The sequence below is a fragment of the Sus scrofa genome, chromosome Y (assembly GCF_054392235.1).
Source record: "Sus scrofa isolate SSC_HxYL_T2T_F1_AM1 chromosome Y, Sscrofa_HxYL_maternal_Yorkshire_Landrace_v2.0, whole genome shotgun sequence".
Classification (NCBI taxonomy): Eukaryota; Metazoa; Chordata; class Mammalia; order Artiodactyla; family Suidae; genus Sus; species Sus scrofa.
Window position 1 is genome coordinate 12,998,091 of NC_139402.1, and position 15,132 is coordinate 13,013,222.

Genomic DNA, 15,132 nt, shown 5'->3' on the forward strand with positions numbered 1-15,132 from the left:
CATTGGTTAGGCGATTTTCCAGGGTATGTGTTCCCTTTCTCCTTCAGAGCTCCCTCTCAGGAGTGCTAGTCCAGTCCTGATTCCCCTTCCCTCTCTCTCTTTGTTTCCTGTTGTCCTACCCAGTTATGTCAAGAGATTCTTACCGTTTTGGGAGGTCTCAGTTCTTCTGCCAGCATTCAGTGGCTGCTCTGTTTGAGTTGTTTTAAGTGTAGTTGTGTTTATTTGTATTGTGATGATGGAAAGGGCAAGTGTGTCCCAGTACTCTCCCACCATCTTGCCTCCCTGAAATTGCATCCTTCTGTATCTTTCTTTGTGGCCTTCCCTTCAAAGTCTACTTTGTTTGCCATGGTTAGCACAACTCCTGTTTTCCTCTCTTGTCCGTTGACATGAAATATCTTTTCCCATTCCCTCATGTCAATCTGCTTGAGGTCATTGCTCTGAAGTGAGTCATTGTAGACAGCAGCTTGTATGTTTTTGCTTTTTTATCCAATCTGACACTCTGTGTCTATTGATCAGAGTATTCAGTCCATTGGCATTTAAGGTAATTCTTGAGAAAGATGTATTTAAGCCACTTTCCCCGTGTTTTTCAGTTGATGCTCTGTATCTCCTTTGTTCCTTTTCTGTTGTTTGGTTTGGGTTGGATGATTTCCATTTATTGTATGCTTGTGTACTTTTCTTTTTGGTTTTTTTGTGAATTGTAATGTTTGGTTTTGAGTTGTGGTTTCCCTTTTTTTAAGCATGCTAAACTCTCCCTATATCTGCTAGCTTTAGCCTGGTATTCATATAGGCTTGAACACATTTTATTTAAAAATAGGAGTCTATATTTTCTTCCTTTCCTTACCTACCTTCTATGATTTTGACGTTCTTTATTAATATCTTCATGTGTGTCCTTTAGTTGTCCCTTGAGTTTATGGTCACTATTACAGTAGGTATGTATGTAGTTATGTATTTATTAATTTATTAGTTCTGTATTCTGACTTATTTAAGTGATTACTTTCCCCTTGGGATTTCTCCCACCCTATTTCTTACTACTTATGTTATGCTATTTTATTTTATATTTTATTTTATTTTATATTTTATTTTATTTTATATTTTATTTTACTTTTCTATGTTAATTTACATTTCTTAGGGAAGCCCTTGCATTGTTTCCTTAAGAATGGCTTTAATGTTGATGTACTCTGTTAGGTTTTGTTTGTTGAAGAAATTCTCTATTTTCCCTTCTATTTTAAATGATATTCAAAAATAAATACATACACAAAGTAATGATACATTTGCTGTGTAGAGTATTCTAGGCTGCAGATTTTTCCTTTTGGAAAGTTGAGTATATATTTCAACTTTCTTCAGGCCTGTAGTGTTTCTGTAGAGAAATCCTGTGTTTAGGGAGGTCCCTTATAATTAATGATTTGTATCTCTCTTACTACCTTTAGAATCCTCTCTCCGTCTTCGCCTTTTGCCATTTTTATTGCAACATGTCTTGGTGTGGGCATATTTGGGTTCAAAGTGTTGGGGGCCTTCTGCGATTACTGCATCTCGAAATCTCTTTCCTAGAGTTTGGAAAGTTTGATGCATAATTACTTCCAATATATTTTCAATCATCTCTTCTTTTCTTCTCCTTCTTGAATGCCTTTTATGCATAGATTGGCATGCTTTATATTATTGCATAGATCTCTTATATTTCTTTTGTGTTTTTTCATTTGTCTTTCTGTCTGCTGTGCTGATTGGGTAATTTGCATTATTCTATCTTCCAAGTCACTAATTCATTCCTCTGCACTAGTCATCCTGCTCTTTAGTGCCTTTAGCTCAGTTTGGGTCTCTGCAAATGAATTTTCTATTTTTTTTTTTTTGAATTTTTCCTTATATGTTGTAGTTCTCTCTAAAGTAATCTGCACTAATGTTTTTATCTGCTCTTAACTCCTTGATAATCAGCCTTCATTTTTTCAGTATTTCCACTACTTCCCTTTTGAACTCAATGCCTCTCAACCTCCAAAGTTCTGTTTCCTTGTTTGCTGCTTCCCATGAATTCTCCCGTTCCTTGCCTGGGAGTTATTCCTGAGCTTCTTCACCTTGCCCATGTTAATCTTTTCCTGTCAGTTTGGGGAAGCCAAAATAGACTTGGAGGCTTACAGCTATGCAAGGGTAACTCCTTGTATTCTTTGGGTGGTTACCCTGTATTTTTGGGCATGGGTGTTTGTATATTTGCTGCTTCTTTCTTTGGTGTGAGCAGGCTATCATGCCAAGGGTGCTGAGTGTATTTGCAGGGAGAAGGCAGCAAGGGATAGTGCTGGTTATTGATGGGATCTTAGCAGCAGCAAGGACTTGCAGGAGGTGATGCAGGTAACTCCTCGTTTCAAGGTTGAGGGGGTGATAATGAGCTTCATGCACAATGATAAGCTACCGGAATATTTGGTAGTGGCAGCAGTAGGGTGTGTGTGTATTCCCAGAGTAGTGAGAGCAAAATCAGGCAGTGTTTGGTCACAATGACCTCAGTGGTGCCCTCGGAGATGATTAGGGCCACAAGTGGTAGCAGGCCATGCCCACCTCTGGAGTCAGAGGTAACCATGGTGGTTTGCCTCACAACTGTAGATGCTGGGAAGAAGCACCCTGTCCCTCTTAGCCCACACAGGAGGTGCTGCACCTGCTGCTCCTAGTTGCAGGGCCTTGGCAAAGGACAGTTTCCAAGCATCTGGGGGCTATCTGGAGTATCTGGCAGTGACAGCTGCAGGGCCAGTATGATCCTAGGGGTGTGAGAGCAACAGTTGTTGGTGCTCAATTGTGGCACCATCTCTGTTTTCTGACCTCTTAGGTGATTGTGGTCACAGGCTGTGACCTGTGGTTTCTGAGAGGAATACTTTGGTTTGACCCTGGTGCCTGTAGTCTACAAAACAGGCACTACATTTCACTTAGCCCCTGCTGTACTAAGCCTGAACCAGAGGGTTATGGTGGTCTCTAGCCTGCACAAGATGAATCCAGGGTGCTGTAGCCCAAGCAAGTGAGCAACCTGCCCTCGGAGAGCCTGTGCACATGTGAGCAGGGAGATTCCTTTGGGGCTCACCCCTCCTCCCCTTGCCCTCCCCAACAATAGTGCCTTGCTTTTGTAGACAAAAAGAAGTACTTTCAACTCCAAGAAACATTGTAACATGACTGCTGGTAGGACTGAAAACAATTTTTCTGAATGTGGCTCCAGAAATGTGGTGAAACAGAAACATGAAGCTGCCAAGTCAGACAGATTCTACATCTTCAACAGATTTGTCAACCATGTTAAGGTTTGGCATTAAAGACCAGCATAATTATTTCAGCCTCTCTTTGTGGAAAGCAAGAACGCAACTTATAAGTGTGCAGCAGGAAATATAAAGGGGAGGAAATAAAGGCACACCTAACCTGGAGAGTTTGAGGATTTTGAAGCAATAATGATACCCCCTCGTTTTTTGTTTGTTTGTTTGGTAAATGTTTCATTCGAAACTACCACCATGTGCTGATGGTGATGCAATCGCTGATTATGTCATTGGTCTTCATTATTGCAGTTATGGTGCACTTATGGACATGGGTCCTGGGGAAGCTAAACTATGCTGTAGTTTGGAGTATGAAATGTATTTTCTAACTTATGCTTACCTTTTTCTTTTTGTCTTTATAGGGCCATACATTTGGCATATGGAGGATCCCAGGCTAGGGGTCAAACCAGAGCTGTGTCTGCTGGCCTAAAACAGCCATAGCAGTGCTGGAACTGAGCAACATCTGCACTTTGATCACAGCTCATGGCAACTCTGCGTCTTTAAAACCCCCTGAGTGAGGCCAGGGGTTGAAGCCACTTCCTCATCAGCACTAGTTCGGTTTGTTAACTTCTTAGCCATGGTGGGAACCCCATGAAATTTATTTTTTTTTTTGTAATGAAGACAATCTTTTCAGGTAAGATCCAAGTTCCCTTTGAAATAACAGAGTATAATGCAGCTGAGAAAATGCTACATAAAGAATATGTATTTTCCCTTTCAAAACTGAACTTCTTCTGCCCCTCTTTCCCTACCATCTTAATTTAGGCATCCATTCAATACAACCTGGACTATTTCAGAAATCACTTAACTCCCACTGTCTTTTTCCTTAGTTGCATTTTCTTTTTTGAAACCGTTATCATCAAGGAGGCATGTCAAATATTCCTATCTAACTACCCAAATTTTCAAATATGGAAAAACCACAAAACAATCTGGCATTGAAAACCACTAAAAAGACAAAGGGACAACTAACAATGGGAGAAAATTGTTTCTGACCATGCAACTAAGAAGGGATTAGTCTCTATAATATACAAACACCTTATACAATTCAACCACAAAAAAGCCAACAACCCAATGGAATAGGGGCAAAAGACCTGCATAGACATTCCACGAAAGAATATATATACAGATGGTCAGAAAGCACATAAAAAATTCTAAACATCATTGTTTCTTAGGGAAGTGAAAATACAAACTACTATGAGGTACCTTTCTCACCTGTCAGAATGGCCATCTTTAACAAGTCCACACATAAAAAAAATGCTGGAGAGGGTGTGGAGAAAAGGAAACTCTCCTACACTGATGAAAGGAATGTCAATTGTTACAACCATAAAGGAAACCACCATGGAAATACTTCAGAAAAGTAAATATAGAACTAATACCTGACCGACCCAGAAACCCCACTCTTGGGCATACAGCTGAAAACAAACTTCCCTTGAAAAAGACACATGCACATGTATGTTCATTGCATCACTGTCCACAAGAGCCAAGACAGGGAAATAACCTAAATGTCCATTGAGAAGATTGGATTAAGATGTGGTGTGCGTGTTCCATATATACACACATATACACAATGGAACCCCGACTCAGCCATAAAAAAGAACAAAGTAATGCCATTTGCAGCAACATGGCTGGAATTAGAGAAGATCATGCTAAGTGAAGTTACTCAGAAAGAGGAAGGCGAATACAATACGTTATCACATATGTGTGGACAGTAACAGATGGCACAAGTGGAACTTTCCACCTGAACGTAACTCATGAACTTAGACAACAGTGTTTGGGTTGCCAAAGGGGAGGCGGCAGGATTGTGATGGACTGGAAATCGGGGGTTAGAAAAGGTGCAAAGTATTGCATGTGGAGTGGGTATGCAATGAGATCATGCTGTAAATCAATGGGAACTACATCTAGTCACTTTTGATGGAGCACAACGGAGGGTTATGTGAAAAAAAAAAAGGATGCATACGTGTATGGGTGTGGGTCTTGGGTGATTGGGGTGGTGTGTGCCTGGGTCTCTTTGCTCAACAGTAGAAACTTGACAGAACATGGGAAACAAGCTATGATAGAAAAAATAAACATCATTTTAGAAAAAGAAACACAGCCCTTAATTGTTTCATAAATGAAGTAATTGCAACTATGAAGATGAACATATATGTTTATTTTTGAAATAAAGGAATTGCAGGAAATTGTTGACATTTGCAAGCCTAAATGTTCATCTTCACTATCCTGCAGAATCTATAGACTGTTGATAGGTCAAAATTAGGATGGTGTTCAAATAATGAAGAGGATGGAGGTGTTGGCCTTGAGAGAGAGGCAGCAGAGGTATCAGTGGCCATTGGCAATGGGAACCACGGATGGTTGGTTGGTTGAGGGTTAGACAAAGGGCCCTCTCTTGGTGGTATATTCTGGTATCTGGTTGGAAAAGGGGACGGCTTCATCGCCATTCCAAAATAACCACTCAGGAAGGGAGAAATAAGGTGGTACTGAGACATGGAAGTGGTAGTTGTAATGAAATTCACAATGTGGCCACTTGCTGGAGAGTAGCTGCTTTGTGACTGCGTATGAAACGTGGTCAACTGATTTAAAGTAGCATGTTGATCCACGAGAGTTTGTCCTGTGGTCTGCTGATGCTGATGATGTAGAAGAAACGTCACTTCTCATGGGGGTAGTTGTATTAGAAATTCTCTGGCTGGTAGAAGGCCTTCTTACTAAAGGCACATGTAAATTTGTGGAGGTTGAAAATGCATTTTCTCCACGAGTTTCTGCTTCAAAATCAGAATTATGTTTATCCACCTTACGCCCTGTTCTAGAGTGTTTCTTGCTGCAAATTTGAAGTAGAGAAGCCGATACTGGAGAAGCATTTTTATACGTGACTCTTCTTTTCCTCCTTACCAACAGTTGAGGACAGCCTCATTTAAAGTTTGGATTATGGTAGAACTGCAGCTAAAACCAAGGAGAAATTTATTTAATGGTATTTGAAACCAAGACACGAGGAGACAGAAACCATAATATCTGACTCTTCGCATCATATGGAGTTAATATGAAACAATACACGTCCATTGCTAATATTTTCAAAAATGTTCTTAGTGGGCACAGCCAACTATTGCCCTCAAGGAAAAATGTCTGGTATATTTACAGTAATAGTATTAGGCTCTGTGGCCTGCATTTTTTGAGGTTCATTGACAAGCCTCAAGGAGGCTAGGTCAATGATTTATCATCCCAAATATTTTATGACCAAGCCATCCTCAATTTAAAAATGTTGAACATGGAGTTCCTGTCGTGGCACAATGGTTAACGCATCCGCCTTGGAACCATGGGTTTGCGAGTTTGATCCCTGGCCTTGCTCAGTGGGTTAAGGATCTGGTGTTGCCATGAGCTGAGGTATCATTTGTAGATGTGGCTTGGATCCCACGTTGCTGTGGCTCTGGCAGAGGACAGGGGCTATAGCTCCAATTCAACCCCTAGCCTGGGAACCACCATATTCCATGGGAGTGGCTCAAGAAATGGCAAAAAGACAAAAAATAATCATCATAATAAAAATGGAACAGTACTTCATCCCACTTTCAAGGTCTACTTTGACCCTATATGGATGAACATATTTGCACATGTCCAAAGAAAATCTTATACACTCCCTCTATAAGTAGTAACTGGAAATTTCATAATGCCTTGTTCCAAGCAGAGACTTCATTTTCTTCTGCCAGAAAGTCAGCTAGTGAGGCAGATCTTTGAAAATTCCTTTGCAACTTATTAAATGCATAAAGGTTAAGCTGTCAAACTAAGCTTTTCATACTCTCAGTTTCAAATATTCTGAATGGACCCTTTCTCTCCAGAACTTCTTTCTTGACGCGTTCTTCATTTATCACTATCAAGGTTCCATTTGCTTCCCACCAAGTGGACTTAAAGTGATCACTTTCAGCAGTTTTCCAAAGTTTTCTGGGAAAGGGTAGAGGAAGAAAATCACCGTCTTCATCTGGTTCAGAGGCACACAATGTGCGACATGGCTATTTTATCAGGGAGCCTTCAGACAAAGCCCGAAAAGCCGTTTCTTCAATCTGAGACCTCAAGTCCAAGTCCCCAGTGATTGAGTTATCACACCATGGAGATGTAAGGGAGGATTCTGAACCAGTTGGTGCATCTTTAGGAGACACAGGTTGAATTTCTGAAGGAGCATGTGCCATCTCAGATTAGTTTCTCTGCAGCTACTCTTCTCAACAGCATGCTTTTTGAACTCTGCAGTTTTAAATGCTGCTTTGGTAAGCCTACAGAGATAAAATCGCCCATGCATCACAATGGTTGCTAAGCTAAGTAGCTGTCAGATGACAGGTCTCCTAGCAATCGGAGCCTAACCTTCAGTCAGTGCTTACTTTCCTATGAAATTGGTCCAGTTAACATAAAATATGAGCTCCTTACTTAAACAGTAACCCCCCCTAACAAAAGTGAGGTCAGCAAAATCCCATTCCAATGGAATCTTTTTAATAAATAAGAAAACCCATCACATAAATAAATCCATTTCATCCCAGAAGTAAACATAAATTCCCTATTATAAACATACACATTTGGTGCCTGTTATTAAGGCCTGGAAAATTAGACCAAAAAAACCCAGTAAAGTGAAACATATGGTATGTATCACTTCCCAGTTTATAACTAGAATCTATGCCACATCTGTATTCAGAAAAATCTTAGCCAGGATTTCCCTGGCAGCTAGCTTGTTAAGAATCTGTTGTTGTCACCGCTGTGATCTGGGTTCAATCCCTGGCCTGGGAAATTCTGCATGCCCCAGGTGCAGTCCATAAAATAAAAATTAAAAAAAAGAAATAAGGAAACAAACACACACACACACAAACACAACCTTTATCACTAAGCAAGGCATGGAAGGTCCCTGGGCATCAAGCAAAATATCTATAGCCATCGAGATATAGAAAGAGGGATAAATGCTGTGGTTAGGAGAGGAAATTTTGGGAAGCACCATCCAAAGGGATATGAGATTTCCTTGTGGATTGAGGCCAATATTTCACAGCTGGAGAAGTGATGGGTGTACAACATTCTGAAGATAATATATGCCATTGCATTGAATACGTTAAAATTCATACACAATGTTTTCACATTGTTAAAAACTGACAGTGATTTGTTATCACTGATTTTAGCACATAGAGTTTTCTGTGTATCCTACGTAAGTAGTCTGTGTGTTAAACAATATTCCTAATATTTTCTCATTAGGATGGCTGAGAGAGGAATTCACAAGGCCAATTGGTATTCACTAGGGCATCAGAAAGTGAGGGGCTGAGCTCTAGATGGCATCAGCCTTGACTGCAAGGAGGTGTTAGGCTTACAAAGCACCTGTGGTAGGAATCCGTGGTTGAAGTCCATGCTGGGAATCTGTTGCAGGGACAATGAAGAAGGAGGGGAAGGTCAAGGAAGGTGTAACGGCTTGAGTCCCATGATGTAGAGCAGTTACTCCCTGTAAGAGGTTAAGCTCTGCAGGCAGTTGTTTCCCACAGGTCATTGTTTCTTGCTGCCCAACTTGAGCATCCATATACTGAGGGGGGGGTGTCCACAGCAAGTCTCTCAGGTGAACAGCAGTGGTTGGGGTGTATGGGGGTCTGTCTCCATCCTCCTGGAAACCTGTCATTCAAGCCTTCCATTATATGGGATAGGGGTGACCATCTACTCTTCTCTATCTGCTTCCTGCTGGCCTGGGGTGACAAGTACTGGGTGGATGGACATGGTACAAGCTACCGTAGAGGTTGGGAAGTAAAGAAAAATGAGTTTAAATAGGAGTTTAGGATGTAGGTTGATACCAGTATTGTTGAAGGAGGGCTTCCGTTTTATCTGAGGAGGTTTTAACACTTGGTGTGGTATTAACCCATAAATCACAGGAGCTATTGGTCATAACGCATGTTGTCTCCTTTCTGTTGCTGTATGAGGAGACCTTGAAAATGTAAGGTTGCCACTGCCAGCTGATGCTGCTTTGAGAAGTGTTGGTGGCATCATGTCTGACAGAGCACATAAACCCTAAGATCTTAGCCAGGCAAGGCTTGCCTAAAATTACTCCTGAAATATTTCCTCGTCTTCCTTGGATGTCTGGCCCACAGCTACTCCATTCTGCCTTTTCTCCCTACGGCCCATGCAGATGCCATGGTTAATGATTTCTGTATTTCTAGATGAGAGAAGAGGAAAGAATTTGGGGCCATAGAAATGCTCACCTGAAATCGAAATGTCTGAAGACGTGTGCCTCTCTTCTGGTCTTCTCCCTGAGCTCTGCTCAGCAGGTGCTGCAGGGAAACAGCTGCTGTGGCTCAAGTTTTACTCCAGGGAATGCCTGAAGGCAGGTGTTATACTTGAGGTCACAGTTGGCCATAAGCCCCCATGGTCATACATTTGCCCATAGTTTTGAGAGGCATTTCATGACCATTTCATCCCATGGTGCTAGGAATGAACATTCCTCATTCTGGCCAAGAGTTCACAGATAGGCCACTCAATGTGCTAATACTGGACAAGGCCATGTTAGGAGTAGCCAAAGGTCTCTGGACCACCTGTCTTGCTAGTCTATTACGGTCCAGGAAAATATTCCTTCTTGTTGCACTTTCCCATACTTAGAGGTCACCGATCTCACATGGAACGGTCTATCATTTTCAGGGATTCAGGCACACATTGGAAATGCAGGAAATAGCAATTTTCTGAAAACAGTGAATAAAAATAACACAGAGACACTCATGCTGAGAGAAGGAATTCACAAAGAGAAAGACAAATACCATATGATATCACTGATATCTGCAAGCTACTATACAGCGGAAATGAAGCTTTCCACAGAAAAGAAAAACATGGACTTTGAGAATAGATGTATGATTCAAGGGGGTGCAGGAGGCAGAAGGGAGGGAGTGGGAGTGAGTGGGAGCTTGGGGTTAATTGATGTAGACTATTGCCTTTGGAATGGATGAGCAGTGAGATCCTGCAGTGTAGCACTGGGAACTATGTCTATTTGCTTACGATGGAGCATGACAATGTGAGAAAATAGGGTACACGTGTGTGTATAACTGGCTCACAATGCTGTATAGTAGAAAATATAATGATGTATTGGGGAAATAAAATAAACATAAAACCTCTTTGGATAAGGAGTCAAAAATAATATAAGATATTTGTGGTCCATTAAAATATTATATAGAAAGAAGAATTGGTAATGTCATAAGTAAAAATTGAAAAGCTTCACCCAGAACAGACCAGTATTACCCTGTTGAGGTGGATTGGTCTGTCTCTTACCTTTAAAGGAAGTTTTATACTGGTTTGCCCAGTGTTCTTACCCTGTTTTTCCCTAGATGGCTTAAGTGTTCCCAATACAAGGAATCTTAATATTTAGATTAGTATAGATTTAATAATATAATTAATAAATTAAATTAGAAGTTATGTCAATTGGCTAAAGTTTCAATTCTTATTTATTGAGCTTTATTAGCATTAGATGAAATCATATTTCTGCCCTTGTGAGGGCAGGTATTATATTGCCAGGTGAGGTGATCCCACCAAGGATCATAAATAATTAGAGCTTTGGAGGGGAGAAACCCATCAATTTAAATCAGTAGGAAAACAAACAACAACATGGGTCAGGTGTGGCAATCTTGGGATAGTGGTATACTTCTGATGGTGTTTTCATTTTGTCCAGCCCTGGGTGTTTTGTTATTAGGGCCTTGTTATAAGGTGACTTTGAAGTCAGTAGTTCTCTCTGTAGACCAATGCAATGTAGAGGCCCTTCCTAAGTGAGAAATATCAATTTCAGAGTTATTTTATTCACATTATTAGAGCATATATGGCTTAAGAATTCCTGATAAGGGAACTTTCATCTAGCCTGGAGACAACCCTTTAAATGATACTTTTCCAGAGTGTCTAGCCCCCTGGTTATCATGGGGCATCTGATATTCTCCCAGAGGCAGATTACAGCAATCAGTTTCCCAAGCTTAGAATATTTTCTGATTAATCCAGCTAAACTTTGAAATATTGTCACATAGCATCAAAGAACTCTTTGGGAAGTTAGTTTTAGAAAGTGAACCCTAACCTCGAAACACAGAACTAGAATATGAATCACAAGGTTTTGCTCTAAACGGATCTTCATTTTTCAGAAAATATGGTCGCTTTAGAGTTGTAGAAGTTATACCCCAAAATGGGAAACACATTTCCTAAGTATTTCTTCTTCATTATTGGGTTTGCCTAGGAGCCAGGAAGAACCAAGTCACCTCTTGTATTTCCCATAGTCCTGGCTCTTTAATTCATAGGTATTGTTTACCTTTTTTTAATCTTTTTGCCTTTTCTAGAGCTGTTCCCATGGCATATGGTGGTTCTCAGGCTAGGGGTCTAATTGGAGCTACAGCCACCAGCCTATGCCAGAGCCACAGCAATATGGGGTCCGAGCCGCATCTGCAACCTACACCATAGCTCAAAGCAATGCCGGATTCTCAACCCACTGAGCAAGGCCAGGGACTGAATGTGCAACCTCATGGTTCCTAGTCAGATTCATTAACCACTGCTCCACAATGGGAACTCCTATTGTTTACCTATATTAACTTCCCTGCTTTAAGGGCAGACTGTTAGCATGCACACAAGGGCATCAGGATGGCAAGTCTGACCATGAGGGGTTAATTTTTGAGCCATAATCCTATTGATTTTGTTCATACATTTCATTGCACAAATTGTCCCCTGTAAGTTACACTTCATAAGTTTGCAAAAAAATAACATATATATTTATATATATAAACACAAACACACACAGAAGAAAAATTTAAAACACCTGATCAAATAGAGTCATACTTTATTGTTTAACATTACTTATTCATTCAACCAAAGTAACAAAGGATTTCAAAAGCAAATGCAAATTAAAGACCAGCAAATTCATGTAACCTGTTATCAAAAGTTAAGGTTAAGAAAGTTAGTAAAACCTTCTTTTAACAGAGAGACAGAAACTAAATTCAAGTTTTGCACTAGCTTACCTTTAAAATTAGTTTACTTCATTAACGTGAATTCCCAATGCAGTCAGTTCTGACCAAGCACAAAAGTCCTTTCTCACTGTCCACTTCCCATAAAACTACCATCACTTTCTGCATCCATATTATTCTGTCTGCTACCGTTCCATTCAAAATACTAAGCTATAAGACACTTACTTTCTGTTCCCCTGGTAAAATGCAATTCCATTCCTCCTCCCTTCTTTACTGAAAAACCCATCAAACTTTCCTGGATGGACTTTTTATCATTTCTAAAAGCACATGCTTCCTGGTACAGAAGGAATATTTCAGCACAGCACCAAAATACCAATCATAGTCTTAAGTGATGTTGTAGTCTCTTCTTCGTAACTGAAGTCTCAGTATCTGATTTGACTTTTATCAAACCTAGGTACAATATGTGATTATACTTATGTTGATGACTCTGAAGACCTGTGCACATAAGTTAAATCAACAAATTTTAACTTTAACATCAAATGTTAATTCAATACTGAATATTTTCCTGTTCATGCGAATCCAAAATTAACTTACCCTATGTATTTTGAGAATTACAGATTTTTGATGAATTAATTTTGGCAAAGTCATACATGCACAACACACCCAAAATACACAAAACAGGAACCTCAGATTTCCCATTCCAAAGCTTCAGCCATGAAGAACCCACAACTGTGGATTCAAATTGCAATGAGAGACAGTGGATTCAAATTGGGATTCTGACAGATGGAACAAAACAAGATCACTTGTGTAGATGTTTAAACCCCTTACATAGTCTTTAATTGATGATGGTAATGATAATTTTAATAGTTCTTTCCCCAAAATAAATTTTTCTATGGTACATAATTTTGACCCAGTTACGCATACATGTACAAATTCTATTTTCACATATTGTCATGCTCCATCACAAATGACTAGACATAGGTGCCAGTGCTGCAGAGCAGGATCTCTTTACTCATCAATTCCAGAGGCAAAGTTTATATTTATTAACCCCAAGCTCCCAACCTACCCAATCCCTCCCCCATGGCAATAACAAAACTATTCTGCAAGTTCGTGAAGTACATTTGTGCCTTATATTAGGTTCCAGATATAAATGATATCACACGGTATCTGTCTTTCTCTTTCTGACTTACTTCACTCTGCATGAGAGTCTCTAGTTCCATCCATGTTGCCACAAATGGCATTATTTTGTTCTTTTTTATGACTGAGTAGTGTTCCATTTTGTATATCTACCATATCTTCCTAAGCAAGTCATCTGTCAATGGGCATTTGGGTTGTTTCCATGCCTTGGCTATTGTGAATAGAGATGCAATGTACATTTGAGTGCCTGTGTTTTTTAAGTAGAGTTTTGTCTGGATGTATGTGCAAACATGGGATTGCTGGGTCATATGGTAGTTCTATGTAAGACTTCTAAGATACCTCCATACTGTTCTCCATAGTGGTTTTACCAGTTCACATTCCCACCAACAGTGCAGGAGGGTTCCCTTATCCCCATGCCCCATCCAGCATTTGTTATTTGTGGATGTATTAGTGACAGCCATTCAGACCGGTGAGAGGTGGTGTCTCATGGGAGTTCTCATTTTCATGTCTCTAATAATCAGTGATGTTGAGCATTTTTTCATGTGCTTGTTGGCCATTTGTACATCTTCCTTGGGAAAATGTCTGTTCAGGTCTTTTGCCAATTTTTCCATTGAGTTGTTGTTTTTGCTGTTTAGTGGTGTACGTTGCTTGTATATTCTAGACATTAAGACTCATCGGTGGCATCATTTGTGTCTATTTTCTCCCATTCCGCAAGTTGTCTTTTCGTTTTCTTTTTGGTTTCCTTTTCTGTGCCAAACTTGTAAGTTTGATTAGGTCCTATTGACTTACTTTTGCTCTTAATTCCATTGCTTTGGGACACTGACCTGAGAACATATCCATGAGGTTGATGTCAGAGAGCATTTGCCTATGTTCTCTTCCAGGATTTTGATGGTTGATTTTCTTATATTTAAGTCTTTACGCCTTTTTTCAGCTTATTTTCTTATGTAGTGTGAGGGCATGTTCTAGTTTCATTGATTTACATGCAGCTGTTCAGGCTTCCCAGCAATGCTTGCTGAAAAGACTGTATTTTTCCCATTTTATGTTCTCGCATCCTTCGTCAAATATTAGTTGGACCATAGGTGTCTGGGTTAATTTCTTGGTTCTCTAGTCTGTTGCATTGGTCTATATTTCTGTTTTGGTACCAGGACCACACTGTCTTGATGACTGAGGCTTTGTAATATTGCATGAACTCTGGGAAAGTTATGCCTCCCGCTTGGTTTTTGTTCTTCAGAACTGCTTTGGCAATTCTGGGCTTTCTGTGGTTCCATACAAAGTTTTGGATTGTTTGTTCTGGTTCTGTGAAAATGTCATAGGTCATTTGATAGGGATTGTATTGAATCTGAAGATTGCTTTGGGTGGTAGTGTATCCATTTGTACAAAATTAACTTCTCCAACCCAGGATCACGGAATGTCTTTCCATTTCTTTACATCTCTTTTAGTTTCCTAGTTTAATGTTTTATAGTTCTCAGCATATAAGAGCTTTACATCCTTGTTCAGGTGTATTCCCAGGTATTTGGTTTCTTGGAGTGCAATTATAAAAGGTATTGTGTTTTTGTATTCCTCTTCTAAAGTTTCATTATTAGTATACAGAAATGTGACTGATTTCTGAATATGGATCATATATCCTGCTACTTTGCTGACTTTGTTGATCAGTTCAAAGTAGTTTTTGTGTTGTCTTTTGGGTTTTCTACACATAGTGTCATGACATCTGCATCCAGTGACAGTTTTATCGCTTCTCTTCCTACTTGGATGCCTTTCATTTCTTTGGTTTGTCTGATTGATGTGGCTAGCCCTTCCAGTAAAATGTTGAATAACAGTGG

General features: G+C 39.9%; 1 protein-coding gene and 1 pseudogene across 1 annotated transcript in view; one reads left to right on the plus strand and one right to left on the minus strand.

Moving 5' to 3' along the window:
* Positions 1–15,132, plus strand: part of LOC146394372 (heat shock transcription factor, Y-linked-like) — a 455,151-nt gene that overhangs the window by 349,559 nt on the left and 90,460 nt on the right. The window lies entirely within an intron of this gene.
* On the minus strand, positions 5,462–7,435 carry LOC146394374 (heat shock transcription factor, Y-linked-like; annotated as a pseudogene).